Source organism: Notamacropus eugenii, chromosome 1 (assembly GCF_028372415.1).
Source record: "Notamacropus eugenii isolate mMacEug1 chromosome 1, mMacEug1.pri_v2, whole genome shotgun sequence".
NCBI classification, from domain to species: Eukaryota; Metazoa; Chordata; class Mammalia; order Diprotodontia; family Macropodidae; genus Notamacropus; species Notamacropus eugenii.
In genome coordinates this window covers 156641532-156661676 of record NC_092872.1, presented here as the reverse complement: position 1 = coordinate 156661676, position 20145 = coordinate 156641532, and positions in this window count along the sequence as shown.

The window sequence follows — 20145 nt, the reverse complement described above, 5'->3', positions numbered from 1 at the left end:
TATCACCCCCTTTTCAAAAAAAAATTATTTAACACCGCTTCCCCCAGAAACCTACTTTCTTTAAACCCTTCAGTGTTTTTTTTCCAGTTTGTGTCATTTCAAAAATATATAAAATACTTTTAAATGATATATATTAAATTTAATAATTTATTGTAAATTTGCGGGGTTTCCTTGCTTTGAAACTTTGATGATGCAATATTGCATTATGTAACCATATAACCATATTGTGAACAAGTCATTACATTCACATATTCTTGCCCACACATGCTGCACTGTGCAACATGCTCGTCTGCCAACACTTGCTTGTTAAGATCTGTCTGCGAACTTAACCACTGATTGGCTATAACTTACATTTTGTGTGTTTATCTGGAATATAATGTAATCACTACATCTTTAACTCTGTTATACAACAGATGAAACATGCACCAAGAGTTTTTCAAAATTTTCTTATCTTCTTTTTTTTCCATCTGCTTCTACTACCATTTTTACTCAATGTCCTCCAATTGCACCCAAGACTACAAAGCCCCCCTGGATTAGTACAACTTCCTACAGGGGGGTGGTAGCTCCCATTCTGGGAATCTATTCACTAGCTCAAGAAAAGTAAAGAGTATCTCCATTAAGACTGGAAAGAGGAACTTAACCCACCTCTGGCTAACCTTTCTCCAGCTACTAAAAAGGGGAACTTAGCTTATGGTCAACCACTCTTTCTACTAGACAGGGAAATTCAACCTACTTAACAAGAGCTTTATGATACTATGGTGATTTTATTATTCTAAATTATCTGCTAGTAAATGATAAAGTCTTATCAATCTATCTATTCACTAAATCTATAGATAACCTAGATTTAAGAGACTATGTTAGATGGTTTAGCTGTTAGTTAGCTTTTTCCTAAAGAAGGAAGTTTAACACTATAATCAAACTAAAAATAAATCAAAGTAATCAATGATAATTTCTTTCCTTGTCAATTATACTATGCCTTACTTCTTTCTTCTGTCTTCAAGACATGTAGGTGCCAGGTTGAATGAGCAGGAGACTAGAAAAGGAAAAAAAAGTAGTGTTAAATAGATCAATGAGAGGAAAACATTTGAGATTTTATTCATCATACAAGGTTATCTAGGATAAAGTTAAGTGAGATTCTCAACCTTTAGTATTATAAGATCATAGATCTAGAACTAGAAAGGACCTTTGGGGCCATTTTTCCAACTCCCTTATTTTACAGACCAGGAAACTAAAGCCCAGCACTAATTTTCTCAATGTTACGTAGGTCGCAGGTAGCAGAGGTGAGGTTTGAAACCAAATCCTCTGCCTCCCAATTAAATGTTCTTCCCTTTGAGAACTATTGCCCCATTAAGGTGTATCCGAACACCAAAGGGTTTCTGACTCTGCTCTAATTAGAATACAAGAGCTAATATTTATATAGCGCTTTTAGGTTGTCAAAAGCATTTTACAAATATTATCTCATTTATCCTTAAAATAACCCTAGGAGGTAGTTATTATTATCCTTATTTTCCAGATGAGGAAACTGAGGTTAAGTGAATTGCCCAGGGTCATATAGCTAGTGAGTATCTAAAGGTGAATTTGAACTCAGGCATTCCTAACTCCAGGTCCTCTGCTGTGTTCACCGAGCTACTTAGCTGCCTAGTATTTCTAAATATAATCTAATACCTATTTTCAGAATTCTTAAGGAAGAGAAGTGGAGTCTAAATCATCGTCTTTAAAACGTTGAGACATCTTGGCTAAAAGGTGAAACACGAGTGGAAAATGAAACGATTATAAATTATAAAATATGTTGAGATACATTCACAAGCAGAAATACCAGAACCTTTTGTCTTAAGCCACTACTTAAATTCCAGAAAAATCAAACTGAGCAGCAAGCTATGTGGAAAGACCATCATTGTTAGGAAGTTCTTTCTTCCCTATATCTGAGGGTATCACTATAGAAAAGTCCCCTTGGGTAGACATAGAATGTACATGGTTGACGATAAGTTCTTTTGTGTTCACACTCTCCCATACAGTCATGGCATATAGATGCAGAAAATAGCCTCGTGTCTCTTATTTTGCAGACATGTCATTTGCATGTCCAATTAAGTGAGAGGAGAAATCTGAAAATGCAATTACTCAACCTCAGACATTCTAAGTAATATATTTTTTCTAAATACACAGACCACCTTTTCCATGGGCAACTGGAAAAGTCAGAGCACAATTAGCTACTTCCAAATTCACATCCACACGTTATTGCCCACACGTGCTCAAAGTAGGAAGCTACCCTCCAAATATACTCAATCCCCCCTTAAATTTAACATATACAGCAATAAAGTTACACATTCACTTCAAGAGGAAAAAAGAAAAAGCTGAAAATGAGTTATATTTTCATTGTTTCAACCATTATCTAATTAGAGATCTAAATGGCATGCATTTTTTGTGAAGTGCTTATTTATCATTTTAATTAGTTTACAGCTGTGTCTGTAAGACTAAAACAACTGGACCACAGCCCAGCTGATCCAATTCTTTCAGCCATCTTCATAAATCAGTAGGATTGGTGCACAATCAATTGTGAAACCAGCTGCAAATCCATGAGTCTATATGCAATACAATGTTTTCTCAGTGGCTATACCAAAGTGCAACATGGGTTAGAGAGGGAGGTTAAAATTGCTTTCTCTGGTACGTAGGTGAGATAAACAAAGCCCACGTGGGAAGATGACTTGTTATCCCACAGTCTGGCCATTGGACATGTTATCTCCTGTCTAGTCTACTGAAGAGTAACTGCCCCTCTGTGGCAGGATTCTCATCCTGAAATGACTTAATTACAATACGGATCACAAGCTGGCATTTCAAGGGGATGATTTTTGCCCATAATTTATCAAATATAACAACCACAGGGCAAGGGGACACAGGGAAATTTCATATTGGATTTTGTCTGACAAGAGTCGTTGAGCTTTGACATCCTCAAAACTACACATAGAGCATTCTGCTGCTGCCTTACAAAGCCTTACCATCCACTCCAAAAATCATATTTTCTTTTTATAGTTACAAAGATATTAGAAAAGTTCCCAATGACAAGTAGTACCTTATGTGGTATATATACAATCCAAGAGATTTCTAGGAGAAGCACAAACAAGGAAGATAGTGTTCAGCTGAATAACCAAAAGATTTTTGTTTTTGAGCTGACACATTCATTGTCTTCAATGCCCTATTTATTTATTTATTTTGATAATTGATGCCTTCTGTTGCTTATATTTTAGTTAGTCCCAGATATAGCTCCCCCCTTCCCCATTCCCCAGTAATCCTATTGCATAGTACAGAGTCTAGTGAGGAGTATGCAACTTTATAAATCCTCAATTGATTATTGCAAAGAAAAACAGCTAAGCATATTCAACCAATGTAGAGTCCTAATAGAACAGGGTGTGTAATCATTTGCACAACAGAGTTCTTTTAAGAACATTTCCCCACCTTTTAGAGTGAGGGTTCTTAACCTGGGATTTATGGTTTGGTGTATTAACATACTTAGAAATTTATTCCTAATAGAGGGGTGGCTGAGGCTAGTGGACTGTTTGAGCTCTGGAGTCCTGAACAGCAGTGAGCCAAGCTGATCGTGTCTTCTTTATGTCAGATACCAGTAAACTGAGCCTCCAGGAGCAGGGAGCCATCAAGCTGCCTAAGGAGGATCCAACAAGGCCAGGTCATAAAGAGAGCTGGTCAAAGCTTCAATTAATAGTATAACTGGGCCTGTTTGTGCTGCATTTCCAGTCTTGGAGAGAGAAAGAGAGAGACTCAAAAAGAAGAGCACAAACAGAAAAGTTTTGTGAACTTTAAAAAGGTATTTTGATAACTAAATTTCAGTATAATTGGTTTCCATTTTAATTCTTGTGTTTTATTTTATGCATTTAAAAACATTACTCTAAGAAGAATCCATAGGCTTCACCAGACTGCCAATGGTGTCTATGGTGCAAAAAAAGGTTAAGAATGTATGGTGAATTATAACGAAGACAACATAGATTTATATGGTTATATACATGTGTATATCTGCATATACACGTGTTTGTATGCATGCATATATAAATATATATAAAATTATGCACAGAATCACATATATCTACAAAATTGCAAATAAAAATAAGCATAATCATTTTATCAGGCACTAATCAAAACGAATCAGAGCCAAATGAAAGATAAAACTTGAAAGAAATACATTTTTTATTTTATTACTGCATATCACTTCTATGACCATGTGCATGCTAGGATAACGTAGATATAATCCTATCTTTATCATATTCATAACCTTTAACTCTCTTATTTTTCATGTTCATAACCCCAAGGGGATAGAAGCAAGTCTGGATTTGGAATAATCTTAAAAGACTGACTGAGCAATCATGGTCCATCTGTGTTGTTATACTCCCATCTACTGATAAAAAGCTGCTACTTCCCCAAGATCCCATCGTCTCTTTAGTCACCATGGCACAAATAAGCAATATTTCAACTTCATAAGGATGAGAAAATGAGAATTTAATGCAGCTTTAAGCAACTTCACCTATAAGCATTACAGGTCAACGTGGGTGTGTGTATTTGCAGAGTGATTAACAGTATTCCAGTTCAATGAATTGTAATTTGTTTTCTTATTTTATTGTCTCACTTGTGATAATTTTTTTGGTAAAGTATCTCACAAAGCTTTTCTGCTCATTTTTCTTTTCCTGTTGGAGGGAGGAAGCTTAGTGAGAACATACTTTAGAACCATAGATTTCTAAAAGCACATTTTCATCTTAAATTCAATTCTAAAAATATTTTTCAATCTGAGCAAGAAGTCTGTTCATGTGATGGTAAATGGAGACATGAAGAAATTGTCTGTGATTCATTGGGATTCTTTAGTCCAGTGGGACATTAGCTCTAGAGTGAATGTCCATGGAACACACTTGGTGCATACGGAACGTTCAGCATTGGCCTGGTATAGGAAAACATTTTTTACCCTATTAAATCCCTGCACGCTACCATGTCTGATTCAATATCAGCAACTTGAAAAAGAAATTACAAGAAGTTTCTTCAGGTTTACCATTTTTATCCACCAAAAAAAAGGAGACAATTCACCTTTAAGTATTGTCAGTAAGATTAGTTTAGTCTGAAAGAAATTAAATGTCAATTTTATCTTGATTCATCACAGCTCTTTAATCAATGCCAATGCATCACTTCCCCTGATCATTCCTCCATCAAACACTGACCTGGAAATCTGACACTAATCTTTCCTGTGCCAGCTTGGCTAATTAAGAACTTTGTTATTCCACCTTCAGCCTTTCAGAAAAAGGAGAGAAGAGGCACCAAAGAGATGTCCTCTTTATGGGGGAAAAGTCTGAGAAAGAGGTTAGTGGTAATTACTATGCAGAATAAAAGGCTAAGACATGAGATGAATATTATAGTTTAATAAAATACCTGGAGATTTATGCTAGAAAACAACATTTGTATACATTTAAAGGCTGGACTGGGATAAGCAGTTCAACAAGCAGTGGGCTGTAGAGAAATATGTGCTGGGTAAGGGTGAGGAGGCAAGATTTCTAATCCAAGCTTTGCTACTAGCTAGGTAAATAACCTTGACCTCTGTGGACCTTAGCTTTCCTGTCAATAATAAAATATATTCTATTATTAATAATAGCTTATGCATGCAGCATTTTAAAAATCAGTTTATGTATAGTATCTCATTTGATTTACTGTAAGAGAGGTATTAAATGCTTTATTATACCCATTTTAAAGATGAGTAAACTGAGACTACCTGATTTATCCATGCTCACACAGTTATTGTCAGAGATGGAATTCAAACAGAGATTTTCCTCACTCCATATCCACTATACCATATTGCTTTTTATGTCAATTAACTATGTAAATGTTATTTACCCTGGATATCATGCACATTAGACTCATGCCTGAACCATTCCTTAAAAAAAAATAGGAATATTATCATTATTGTACAGCCACATGGTATATTTTCAGCCAAAACTATTTATAAACTACAAAGAAATTCTCCTTTTCTGTGTTTTAACTTGTCTCTAAGTCATAAAGAACATTTTAAAAATCTGCTTTCTTTCTTAACCAAAAGGAAGCAAAATTGAGTCGCATCAAGCATGTTATAAATGTCACCCTTATACATCCTCCACTCAGCAGCCAAAGTGATCTTTCTGATTCACAGTTCTGACATGTACCTCCTCCATTCAGCAAATTACCGAATAAATACAAATATATAGAAATATAATTATTTATTACATATTTATTTGTTATATGTGAATATATAATCATATGTTTAAATATAATATATATTTAAAAATAAATACTGAAAAAATATACAATCCTATTTGGCATTCAAAGCCCTTAATAACCTATTACCACCCCAAACATATACCTTTTTGTGCTTTCTATCCCCCGCCTTGACCCCATGTATTCTATGCTTCAGTTTCACGGACCTCCTTGACCCTGAAATGAGATACTCCATTTTTCCACTTTGCATTTTTACTGGTGGTCCCCTGAACCTAGAATGTCCTCCCTTCTCCATCTCATGACTTTCTTCAAATTCTAGCTAAAATCCCATCTTCTACAGAAAGCCTTTCTGGATCCCCCTTCATGCTAGCACCTTCCCTTTGATTATTTTCAATTAATCCTGTACATAGCTTGTTTGTACGTAGTTGTTTGTATGTTACTTCTCCTCTTGGATTGTGAGCTCCTTGATCACGGGGAATGTCTTTTACCTTTCTTTGTATCTTCAGTGTTTGGCACTGTGTCTGGAACATAGTATGTGATTAATAAATTTTTATTGATTGACTCATAAGAATGAAGTACATTGATCATTCAGGGCAGGAATCAGCTTTTTCTTCCTATGCTCTTAGTGCTTCAGTTGAAGCAAAGTATTTTAATTCACCAAGTTTTTCCTTTTTCTATATGTGTGCCTGCCTTCCCCCAAGTAGATCTTCATGCTTCCAATGGACTTTCCTAACAAGGTCACTTCAAAATTGTTCTCTATGCTATCAGTCTGGGCTTGACTACTAGTTTGGCAATGATTACATTGGGTGCTCAATACTTGGTATGCTAAGATTCTAGTAGCTTCTATTCAGGTTTCAGCATGATCTGCAGCTCTTTGACTCATGCCAAAATCTTTACATGTATAGTTACTTGAACATAAAGCACAGCATAAGATCCTGCATGTAGTTATGAAAGTTAAATGGCACTCCAAGGTGTGGAAGTCAAACATCAAAGTTAGATTCTAGCCACATATGTTATTGACAGTTGGCCCACATCCATTTCCCTTCATCACATATTTAAGACTGACCTAAATATCAGAGGTTTAGGGATAGATGAGACAATATGGAGTCAATAGAATCTAAATTACCTGTTTCACACAAATTTTGGTAGATAATAAGACATGACATTTCAGATTAGTTGTTATTTTATTATTTTATTGATAAAATTATTATCATTATTAATATATTTATGTTATTTTACTAATATATTAAGCTATATTCCTCCAATGAGATATCTTTGAAAAATTATAGTTATTCTTCATCCTTCACTTTTGAAGAGGACCAGTGGCGCCACAAGGGTGATGTCTTGTCTTTGAAGAATTGTAAAATAAATACCATTTAATGCAAGAGTGGGAAGCTTCTACCCTATAGGCTATAGCCATACAATACAGTGTCTGACATATGAGAGCAAAGCAAGTACAAAGAGCTCACTATCAATATATATGTCTAACGTTCATCAGCTACAACACTGATTTTACATCTGTCAAAATAACAACATAAAAGATCGCAAGATGGAGATGTTAGCTTATGAAATTCTGGCATTATATGCTTATATGTCTCTTTACCTATGTTGTTTTGTGTGTGCCTTTACTATTTTCAGTCTCAGTGGGGCTGTCCAAGGACATCTTTGTCTCTATGTCTTTATGCATGAGTGTATGGTTCCATTTGTCTCTCTGTACAAGTCTACAGGTTTCTCTGTTCTTAGAATCATAGAACTGCAAAGCTGGCAGGAACCTTAGAGGCAGTTTAATCCAACCATGGTACTCATGCATGAACCCCTCCTAAAACATCCCTGACACAAGTGTGTCTGGCCTCTAGTTGAAGACTTTCAATGGTAGGGAACCACACACACACACACACACATACACACACACGACACACACACATGTGCGCGTGCACCCCACCACCACCACCATCACCGCCCTCTAGGGAAACCTATTTCCTTTTCGGATAACTAATTTTTAGATTTTTTTCCATTTTATTGAACTGATATCTGTCTTCCTGTTATTTTCAGGCATCAGTTCCATTCCACTCTTCATAGCCAAGTAAAATGAATTGGTGAATCCAATTCCTTTTCTACATGCCAATCTCACACATACTTGAAGACCACCATCATATTATGCCAACATCTTCTCTTTCTTAGACTAAATATACTGAATTCTTTCAATAGAGTCTCATAGTTAATGGTTTTGAGTTCTTTCACCATCTGGTTGCCTTCCTCTGAAAGTATGTCAACATTGCTTCTAAAATGTGAGGCCAGGAAAATGTGACTTTACCAGAGCAAAAATGCATTGGAAATATTGTTTTCTTTGTAATGAACACTTAACCTTCAACACTTCAGTGAATTGGTCATCTCTTTTATGGGCTTGCGCTCTCTCTCTCTCTCTCTCTCTCTCTCTCTCTCTCTCTCTCTCTCTCTCTCTCTCTCTCTCTCTCTCTTTTTCTCTCTCTCTCTCTCTCCCTTTCTCTCTCTCGGTGGATCACACCTTTCCCCTAGAACCATTCTCTCTATTTATATAGCCACCATACATATTCAGGCACTCATCACCTCTCACCTTCACTATTCTAATAGCTTCCTAAATGGTCTCCCATTCTCAAGTCTCTTCCTCCTCCAGGTTCTTCTTTACCCAGATGCCAAAAGTGATTTTCATTAAGCACATATCACCCCTTATTCAATAAACTCTCCTAATTCCCTATTTTCTCCAGGATCAAACTTGCCCCCAATCTATCTTTCTAAGCTCATGACACATTGTTTTCCTTCCCAAACACAATGATATGTTGAAATAGGCATATTCTCTATTGACAATAATGATGATGATGGTAGCATTTATGTAGCACTTGAAGCTTTGCAAATATGTCAGTTGATCTTCACAACAACCCCGAAAGATGGATATTATTATTGTCCTCACTTTACAGATGAGGAAACTGAGGCAAGACAGACGTTAAATCACTTGCCCAAGATCACATAGCTAGTCAATGTCTGAAACTAGGTTTGAACTCATTCCTCCCTCACTTGTGGCACCCCATCTCTCATCTTCATGTCTTTGTATTGGCTATCAGCCATGCCCATAATGTACACCTTCCTTAACTCTTCCCCATGGAATCCCATTTTGGCTTCAATATGAAACCCAAGCACCTCTTTCTACATGAAATTTTCTTGATTCCCCATTCTATTAATGCTCTCCTTCACATAATTGTATTTGCTTTATTTTTCTGCATATATTTATAGATAGACATGTTGTCTCCCCCAATAGAATACAAGGTCCTTTAGATAGTTTTCTTTGATTTATATCCTCAGCATTTGCACAATGCCTGTACATAGCAGGTTCTTAATAAATACTTATTGATTGATTGATCTAACCCTCCTTTCTAATTCTGTTTTGCTGTGGTGCACATTCTCTGAAAATTCCTCCTTGGAGTGTCCACAAAATGTGCAGGATGTCACACTCTAGGTTTCTTGACCTTCATTGGTTACCAGTGGAGTAGAATGGCTTTGGCTATTGCTTGCTCTCACTATATGACCAACCTGTCTCCTTCTCTGCCATACATGCTGATGATTTTAATACCATTTTTTGGGCACAATTCTTGTTGATAATATGCTATGGTCTACCCATGCACATCCACCATATGCCTTGTCTTAGACTATGTTAATAGAAGTATAGTATCTAGAAGACATTAGCTGTATCCCATGATTAATTCTGGACTAACAGTCTAACAACATTCACTTATTCAACATATAGGTATTAAGTGCATTATGTGCCAAGCACTGTATTAGGTGCTTGGAATATAAACACAAAAATAAAACAGCCTTTTCCCTCAAAAAGTTTGTATCCTATTGGGTTGGAGTTAGGAAAATGAAAATAGATAAGTAAAAACAAAAAAGTTCAGGATTAGCGTACAAGATATTGGAGGGATCAGAACAGACTAATAATTCAGAGATTTATTTTGTTCTTTTATTATTTGCCTTTGTCTTCCTTTTAATATATCCCTCCCACAATTCCCTTCCATTTTGAGCATTCATTTTTTAAAAAGAAAGAAAAAGAAAGTTCTCAAAAGATAGTTACATACACAGTCTGGCAAAACAAATCTCTATGGTGGCCACATTGGAAAATCTATGTCTGCATTTAAAGTTTACCATCTCTCTTTCAGGATATGAACAGCATATTTTGTCTTCATTTTTTGATTTATAGTTTCTCCCTATGTTGTTGATAGTTTTCAAGACTTTTACAGTTGTTTTCCTCTATTATGATTACATAAATTGCTTACTTCACCCTCCATCACTTCACAGAGGTCTTAGTTCTTCCCAGTCTCCTCTGAAAAATACCCATTTTGTCATTTCTTATGACATAGTAAGAATAATGACAATAATAATTGCTAGCATTTATGTAGCACTTCAAGATTTGCAAAGCACTTAGAAATATTATCTTATTTGATCCTCACAACCACATTGGAAGATAGGTTCTGGTATTATCTCCATTTTACACATGAGGAAGCCAAGGCAGATACAGGTTAAGTGAATTGCCCTGGATCATACAGCTAGTAAGTGCCCGAAGTCAGATGTGAAGTCAGATCTTTTTGATTCTAGGTCCAGCACCTATACTTCCCAGTTGCCTCTCATATACCATAATTTATTTAGTCATTCCACAATAGGAATATATCCCTTAATTTCCAATTTTTGGCTACCACAAGAAGAGTGGCTATGTGCGCACACACACATACACACGCAAATATACACATGCATCTTTTTTATATATCATTCTTTTCCCTTCTTTGATTTCCTTGAGGTACAGGCCTGGTAGTGGTACAGCCAAGTCAAAGGGAACTAATTTCTTTCATTCATTCGATCAATATCAAGATTGCAGAACACTAAAACTCCAAAGAACTTTACAGATAAAGTCCTTTCTTTTCATTTGTTCCTTTACCACTGTTCCTCTTTACCATTTATTCCTCTTACCATTGGTTTTTTGAACCTGATGTATAACTTTATATTTATCCCTATTAGATTTTATCTTACGGACATCATCCCAATATTCCATCTCATTAAGAGCTTTTGAGATCTTGAGCCTACCTTCCAGTTTATTAGCTATCCTCAGTTTAGTGTTAATCGATGACAATAATCATGACTTCATTAGAATCATTAATTTAAAAAAAAAATGTCAAAGAGAACTGAGCTGAAGGACAAAGCTCTGTGGTATGCCACTAAGAGCTACCCCTACTTTGACATCAGTCCATTAATCAACACTGTTGGGGTCTGTTCAGTGAACCAGTACTAAAATCACTAAGTGTACTATCATCCAGTCTACATCTATCTACTTTGTCCATAAGGGGATCCGGAATGATTTTGTCAAGTACTTTACTGAAATACGGATATACTCTATCCACAGCATCCCTCTGATCTAGTAATCCTGTCAAATGTAGAAAATGAAGCCAGTTTGGCACAACTATATTTTAAGTTGTCTATATAATATGAGGTGTTAGAATTTACCTCCCTCTTCCTTTCTGCTATATCTATCATTATTTTGCTGTCTCCTTATTTGTTTCTTTATATTTACCTTCTTACTCCATTAAATGGTCATAATATAGATTGAACTATATATATATATATATATACATACACATATATACATATCCATATCTTTGTGTACAGATGTATGCATATATTTGTATGTAGTATATACTCACAAATATATGTGTTTGCCTTTGTAATTGCTTTATGTTTCCTATTCCTAATTTAAAAAAAAATAAAACCATTAATTCCTTGAATTTAGTTGTGTGTTTGTTTTTCCGACTTAAATGATTCCTAACTGGTTTTTTACCCTTGTGAGTCAGGTGCATTCAATAGAAAAAAATAATTATGTCCTTGACTTAATTGGATGGTGTTGCTATTAACACATGCAAGCCACAAGACGTGCATACAGTAGGTACTCAGTAAATATTTATTGACTGAATTAAAGAAAACAGATCTTCAAAGTAGTGAATGGTATAGCAATTCAGTCTTTAGAGATCAGTATTGCAAACAGCAATAGATGCATACTTGTTACTGGACTCTAGAAGAAAAATACTACTTTTCCTGAAATTATATCAACTGTGACTCAGAGAAAATGATAATAATAATTTGATGTCACTTTAGGTGACATTAGTGGTACTTTATCCATACTGTGTTCTGTAAACTTCACAAGAATGCTGTAAAGTAGATATTATAGGTAATATTTATCTCCGTTTAGGAAACTGGGGTTCAATGTGGTTAAGTGACTTGTCCACAGACTCCTAGGTATTAAGTGTTTGAGGTAGGATTTGAATTTGGGTCTTCTTGACTCCAGGTCTAGCACACTATCCATTGATGAACGAATTCATGAAAAAGTGCATGTTAAGCATACAGTGTGCCAAGCCCTGTTCAAAGTACTAGGGATACAAAGAGGAAAAGTGAGACAGCCCCAGCTCTAAAGGACCTCACATTCTAATTGGGTGAGACAACCCCAAAATTAAAGTGCAGCTGCCAAGCAGTTGTAAAGGACCAGAAGTCTTATGGTTTCAGTTGTAGGGCACATGACAAGGCCTGGGAAACTTTAGGTTACATCTATATGTCAGATGGCAGAACTGGTGGTATGGAGGGCATTGAGGCAGGGTAAATGATGAGGTTTGGTGGACTTCCATCTCGTTGGAAAGAATAAAGTTGGTGATTCCCATTTCTTCTAAGCAATATGAACAAACTGTGCAGATAAGTTCTGAATAACTAGGGCTGGGGCGGAAGGGATGGGCGGAGAGTGAGGAATAGGGGAGATGAAGAAGGAAATAGGAAGGAGAGGTAAAGGTGAAAAGGCACACTATCTCTAAAGTAACCATAACTGATCTCCACAAGAAAAAATGAGGTTTCATTCTCATACATTGTTCTCAATATAATTTAAAATGAGTTATAAACAAATATTTTGCCTTCAATTAAAGTATAATTTAAATATTACTCAACTAGTTAGGTGGAAAGTCCCATCATGTGTAGCAATTCCCACACTCCTATGACTTACTGGATATTAAAATCATACAAAAGAATTGATTTAAATTGACAAAACAAGCCATTCTTTGTCTTAAAGATACCAGAGCAGAGTGAATCAATAAAGTGTTGAAATTTTTCAGCATTGCAGAGGAATTGCACAGTTCAGTGGGGCCTGCTATTATACTCCTTAGCATCATAACACAATCATCTAGAGATACGTTAAACTTAGAATCAGCAGCACATAGCACTGGAAATTGACATATTTTTGCTAATACCTACGAAGAATATTATAAGAAAACTTATTCAGTGAGGAGAAGAGGAATAGGGATGTAGAAAAGGAGAGGGAGAGAAAGAAGGGAGATCTTAGATTTGAAAGGCACCTTAAAGATCATCTGATTTAACTCCTCATTTTGCAAATTGGAAAACTGAGGCCCAAACAGAGGGTTTACCTATTGTCACAAAGCTAGGAAACACAATTGTAGGACTAGAACTTGAGTGTTCTGAAATTCCAAAGTAGGATTTTTATAAGTACTCCTGTTTTTTAAAATTGATTCACCTGGACAATTAAAAACAATAACAAATAATTATCTTCCCTTTACTCCTTGTAGTCATTTGATTCTGGTGAGAGACAGAGACAAAAAGAGAGAAAGAGAGAGAGACAGAGACAGAGAGACAGAGAGACAGACAGATAGAGACAGAGAGAGACACAGAGACAGTTAATAATTTACTTAATTTTTAAGTAAAGACACATGATAGCCCTACTCTTTCTATTTTCATTTTGCTCTCTCAATATAACAGAATTGGAAAGTTTTCTTTTATGATTTCTTCAAAAATTATATATGATCCCCCCTATTTTAGTTGTGACTTTCAGGTAGCCCAATGATTTTTAAATTATCTCTCCCTGATCTGTTTTCCAGGTTCGCTGGCCTACATTTTTCTGTGTTTTTTTCAGGCTTGGACTTTGTTTTAATATTTCTTTTTGTTTAATGGAGTCATAAACTTCTATTTACTTCCATCAAATTTTCAGGGAGTTTGTCGCATGGGTAAGATTTTGTTAATTCCCTTCCCAATTCTTTCTTTCATTGCTTTAATTTCTTTTTGAATGGTTTCCTCTGATTCAATTAATTTTAGAAATACATTTTGAACCTTTCATTAAAATTCTTACTTCATGTTTTCCGGTTACATTCAAGTTGTGTTTCTCTTTGAGCCTTTGCTTAATGGATGTTTTGGAATCATTCTCTTCTGTTGAGTATTCCTGTTATCAAAATAGCTCTACATGATGTGATTGGGCTTTTTTTTTATTTGTTCATTTTCCAGCCTATTTCCTGATCTCCAATTATATGACCTCTGCACACTTCTAGAAGGAATTTCTGGCCTGAGTTTGTCTCCTCTTGAGTCCTGGGGTCTTGAGTGATATGTTATTCTCTAGGCTCCCAGGGACAGTGCAGGCTAAGAAACTGTAAGCTTTCACTACTCCCAAAGTAGTTTGATCCAGGACAAAGTCTGATCATTGTCCTCCTGGCCTAAGCTCTGTAAATTCCTAAGACAGATTTGGATCTGAGTAACACACCTATGGGCTTGCCCTTAATTGAAGTTCCAGCTGACTGCTATTGGACTCAGTCACTATCAGCTGGCTAGAAAGCTCTGCTGGTTCAGTGTCAGAACTGGACTATCTCCTTTGTATTCCATTTTCTCTCCTTGGATATTCTGTTGCAGGATTCAGACCAAGCCAGAAGCTGGAAGTGAGACACCTGCTCTTCTTTGCTCCTAGAACCAGAGCTACATAAGCTGTTATTATTATGTTATATCTCTGTTATATCTCTTATATCCCCCTCAGTACACAGCTTAAGGGTTTCAAATGTTCCTCACCCTGGAATGCTACCTCTAGGTGTAGGTGCACTGTAGCCTTTCTTGGATTTGCAGCCTGGAACTGGATAGCAAGCTATCAGTAGCTATCCCTGCAATGAGCACCCCATGTGTGGTTATGGGAACTGCGTGGCTCTTCCTTGCTAGATATTGTCCCCAATATTTATAGACCTCTCTGTCTGTCTCTCTATGCCAACTTAGGCTGAAAAAAATGACTGTCTATTTAGATACCCAGTAAGTACTCAATCTACTAAGTTTTCTAGAACTCAGTGGAGGAACTCTGAAGGAGCTCAATTCTCCTTCTTGATGCTACTTTGCCATCTTGTGTCCTTCTCTCATAGATATATTTTTCACAGTCTGACAGGAGTATTCAGTCTTCAAATGCTTTTCTATGGTTTACACCAGATTCATATATTCTCCAATATAATTCCTGGTCTTGAAATTAATTATATGGATCTGGTGTATACTTTCTTTTCGTCTATGTACAGTGTCATAAGATGAATATCATCAGATTTGAAGATGAAAAGGTTTTTAGTGTGATATCTACTAATAGTTATTCCCAGATGCCAAGACAATCGTCTTAGGCAGCTGACCCTGGAACAGATTTTCCTGGTTATAATTGTCACTACCTCTCTTGAATGCTTTCATCACCATATAGTCTACAGGGTACTTGGTGTTGAAGGTAAACAACATTTCTACATGTCCCAGAAGAATGCTTGATATCAGTTAAATCTTCATGGGAAACAGAGGAGCTGGGAAGACACACAATGACAATCATAGCCTAGTTCCACCATCATCAGGCTAAAAGCATTGCGGCTCCTCAACTTGATCCATACTCTACAGCAACACTTTCGTGGGGAGAAAAGAACACTATTGATAACCCAGAAACTCCTATTTTGTACTCCTAGCCTTCAGTCTACTCTAGATAAATCAATTGAGGTCCACATCTTCATGGTGGCCAGGTGTTTCTTTGCAAAACTCCAAAACAATAGGTATTTCCTAAATACTTTCCATGTCCCCAGTTCTGTGCTAGGTGGCATTCAAATAGCATGTAGGGTCATAAGCCACCAAAAACTGGAGGGCAGAAGAGAATTAAGATCTGAACATCATAGCCACAATTTTCAGTGGTTTCGGTCCATATCTGGCCCTTCATGACCCCTTTTAGGGTTTTCTTGGCAAAGACACTAGAGTGGTTTGCTATTTCCTTCTCTAGCTCTTTTTACAGATGAGGAAACTGAGGAAAAGAGGATTAAATGACTTTCCCAGGGTATCACAAGCTAGTAAGTATCTGAGGCCAGATTTGAACTCTCAATAAGTCCTCTTGGCTCTAAGCCCAGCACTCTGTCTATTGCTTCACCTCACTGCTCCCATAATCATAACAAATCTGCATTTTTACATCAAAAAAGTTAGCTCAGAGCACAGTTGATCCATTCATTTTGTTCACTTTAATTTTCAAAATAGAACCATGATAACCAATGATCATGATATTAAGATAGGGTAGATAGAGGGCTGGTCTTGGAGTCCAGAAGACCTGAGTTCAAGTTCGGCTTCTGATACACACTAAGTATGTGTGCCTATAGATATGTAACTTAATTCCTCAGTGCCCTCAAATTACTGTCTAGGATAATCACTTCCATACAAGTTGCTGATATACATCAGTATAATCTACACTGGGGATTCCTTGCATTAATAGACTCATAAGTCTATAAAACAAAATAAAAATACCAAAAAAAATCTTCCATTCATATAGCACTTTGAGGTTCAGAAAGCACTTTCTGCAGAAAACTTCTTTTGAGATAGCCCACACAAATATTGTTATCCTCAGTTTATAGCTGAAAATACTGAGGGATGAAGGGATGAAGGAGGGAACATGGTACAGAGAAAGATTCACTAGATTTGGTGTCAGAGGATATGAATTCAAATCTTCTCTCTGTGTGTGGCCTTTGGATAGTCACTTAACCTCTCTAGTCCTCAATTTACTCCTCTGAAAAATAAGGAACTTGATCAAGATGATTCTTAAGATCCTTTTCCACTCAATCCATTCTGGGAAGTGTCTTTCCCACATAACTGGTAAGTGTTGGAACCTGGAATCCATTCCATCTGCTCACTCATTCTACTACATTAAGTCAACTTTGTTTTGGTTCAATTATTTCAGTCATGTCCCACTCTTTATAACTCTTTTTTGCTGGGTTGGTTTGTTATTTTATTTTGGCAAAGATACTGGAATACTTTGCCATTTCTTAAAGATATTGGCATGGCTTTCCATTTCTTTATCCAGCTCATTTTACAGATGAGGAAACTGAAGCAAACAGGCTTAAGGGACTTGCCTCTGATCACATAGCTAGTAAGTGTTTAAGGCTGGGATTTGAACTCAGGTCTTCCTGACCCCAGATCTGGTGCCCTATCCACTCCATCACCTAACTGCCCTATTATGTCAACTATACCAGAACAATGGGTGTGGATTATAGAGAATTGGGTCACATGTATTGTTTAGTTCAGTAGGTGCTTTAGATGTGACCTGTGGATCTTTCAACATTTCAAGAGGGAACACAGTTCCCTCTTTAAAATACCAAATAAAATTAAAAAGTAGCTGTTGTTTCACTAATACACTCATTTTGATCCTTTTGTAACCTGGACTTTATGAGGACCTTGACAATTTATGCTTCTCCAGAATCCACTTCAGACAATACCTTCTTCCAGTTTTCTCCATATAGCAATGCACAGGATAAACACATACCCACTTCAGAAGAATATTTAAAGAATAGGTTCAAAGAGCTATGGCCTTTCATCGTGGTTGACCACCCAGCCATCCTAACCTCATTTGATGTAAATGACTGACCCAACCCAGGCAAGGGGTATAAAAAGTTTACTTAACTAGTAAGGATACAGCTGTCAAACACAGGGCCTTGGCTATGTGTTGCTAGCCCTGGTTCCATTGAATTGAACACCAAGACCTCCCCTTGTTTCCTTATCTCCATGGCAACAATGTGCAAATGGTAGCAAATGTAGTTCGAAAGTACTGGATAATCTGTCAGATCTAAAATTGATTCTTGGGCTCTTTATATGTGGCACATAAAGGGGTATGCCAGGAACCATGATGCCAGTGCAAAGTCCTTAGTTTTGAATGAAACAAACAAGCGAAAAGACCTGTATGTTCTATCTACCTACACAACAGCATAGCCATTGTCCACCACCAGGCCCTGATTCCCACATGGCTTGTGATCCTCTCTGCTTCATGCCCTAGGGCCTTCCTCCTTGAAATTCTCTCTGTATCACTGGTCTGCTCAGATCAACTTAATGTATATAGGCCTAGTCATGGCCTACACCACCAATTAAAAGACCTTTCTCCTCCTAATCAAAACCTCAGTTTGTAAGTCTTTACTAAATCAGAATAAAATGTTTGCAGATTATAGAAGAAATGTTCTACAAAGGAGGTATGAACCTAAAGACAATACTCCTTGGTGCTACATTATAGGCTCCAGCAGATAGGATTGTTAGATTGCCTCAAAAGACAAGATGAGAAGATGCTACTGGAATTCACTTACACCTAATATAATTCCTAGTTCTTCATACTATGGAAGGAGTTTGCAGAGGTCATTCTATCTTCCAAAGGTCTGGGATTTACAATCCTTCAAATGACTCAAGCACCAGAAAAATAGACCTCACCAGACTGAATACATCGGCATAAAATGGTGGCCCTCGCTACTGTCCATAACAAAGTAGTACCAACTGAATAACTTTCCAGGTTAATTCTAAGTTTTGTTTAGGAAGAGATTCAGTTTTTAATTTGTTTGACAGCATATATTTGAATCGGAAAAACAATTTCATTTGGTTGATGAAATTAGGAAAAACAAAAACACATCTTCTCCCTTCTCCTGTAGCTATCTGTCACCTTCTTACTCTTTTTAATCTTTGTTCTTGATTACCATCAACTATTCTGACAATATCTACCTCTATACAAGGTCTTCACTGCTCACAGAGAATACCCAAAAGCCCTCAAAGTCATTTGTTCACAATTATCATAACATGTTACGTAGGTATTTAATAAGTAGTATTCTTATGTTATTTAAAAGGCAAACAGAAAAAATCATTATGTGAAATATAAATATGTGTATACACATATATGCTTAGATTCACATATATACACATACTTAAAAATACAATTTAAATTGGCAACATTATTCTTTTCAATGATCTAAACTTTCTTTGGTGTACTATAAATGGTTCAGTGTGGGGAGCACAGTAGATAAGTTCATTTTGCCAGGCAGTCCTATCCAGCCAACTAGAGAATGTTTACTGTCTTTCTTTGCATCCCCACTGCTTAGCACACGGCATGAAATATGGTAAATATTTAATAAATCCTTGTTGACTAGCTGACTGATCTAAGTTTGTTGAACATAAATTTTTTCTCAAGCTATTTTGGGATAGCCGATTGAGACTAAAATGTCTGCTTTTTACGGGCCCTGAGCTGTGGAAGGTTTGAATAGTTCATCTGTAACTACAGATGAGTACCTTTCTTCATGAAGTACCCCTCCAGGATTCCTAAAATGCTTATATAAATACTTTTCTATACTGTAAATTTAAAGAAGTTTTGCTGTATCAAAAATGTACCACTGAAAAGCAAACCTTCATTTGGGAAATCCTGTCTCCTAGGGAACAAATATGTATATATCACGATGCCAGAGGGTGTTCCTTTTAGATATAGATAGTATACGTACTGAAAGAAAGACAATAACTAGTTTAGTTGTGAAATACTAGGGTGAGGGGGGAGGGAGACGGGAGAGCAGGAAAGTGCAATAGAGAGAAAAAGTACTGGTCAAAGTGTGATATAATGACTTTGATGGTAATAGTTGGGAAACCCTCATTTCTAGAACTATTGGACTATGGAATCTCTATGTATATATGTGAGTATATACATATGCATGTATTTATATATGAATGTGTGTACACGTATGATAAGATATATATTATATATTCAAATATAGAGATATAAAAAATAGTTATGGTGTACATAGAAGA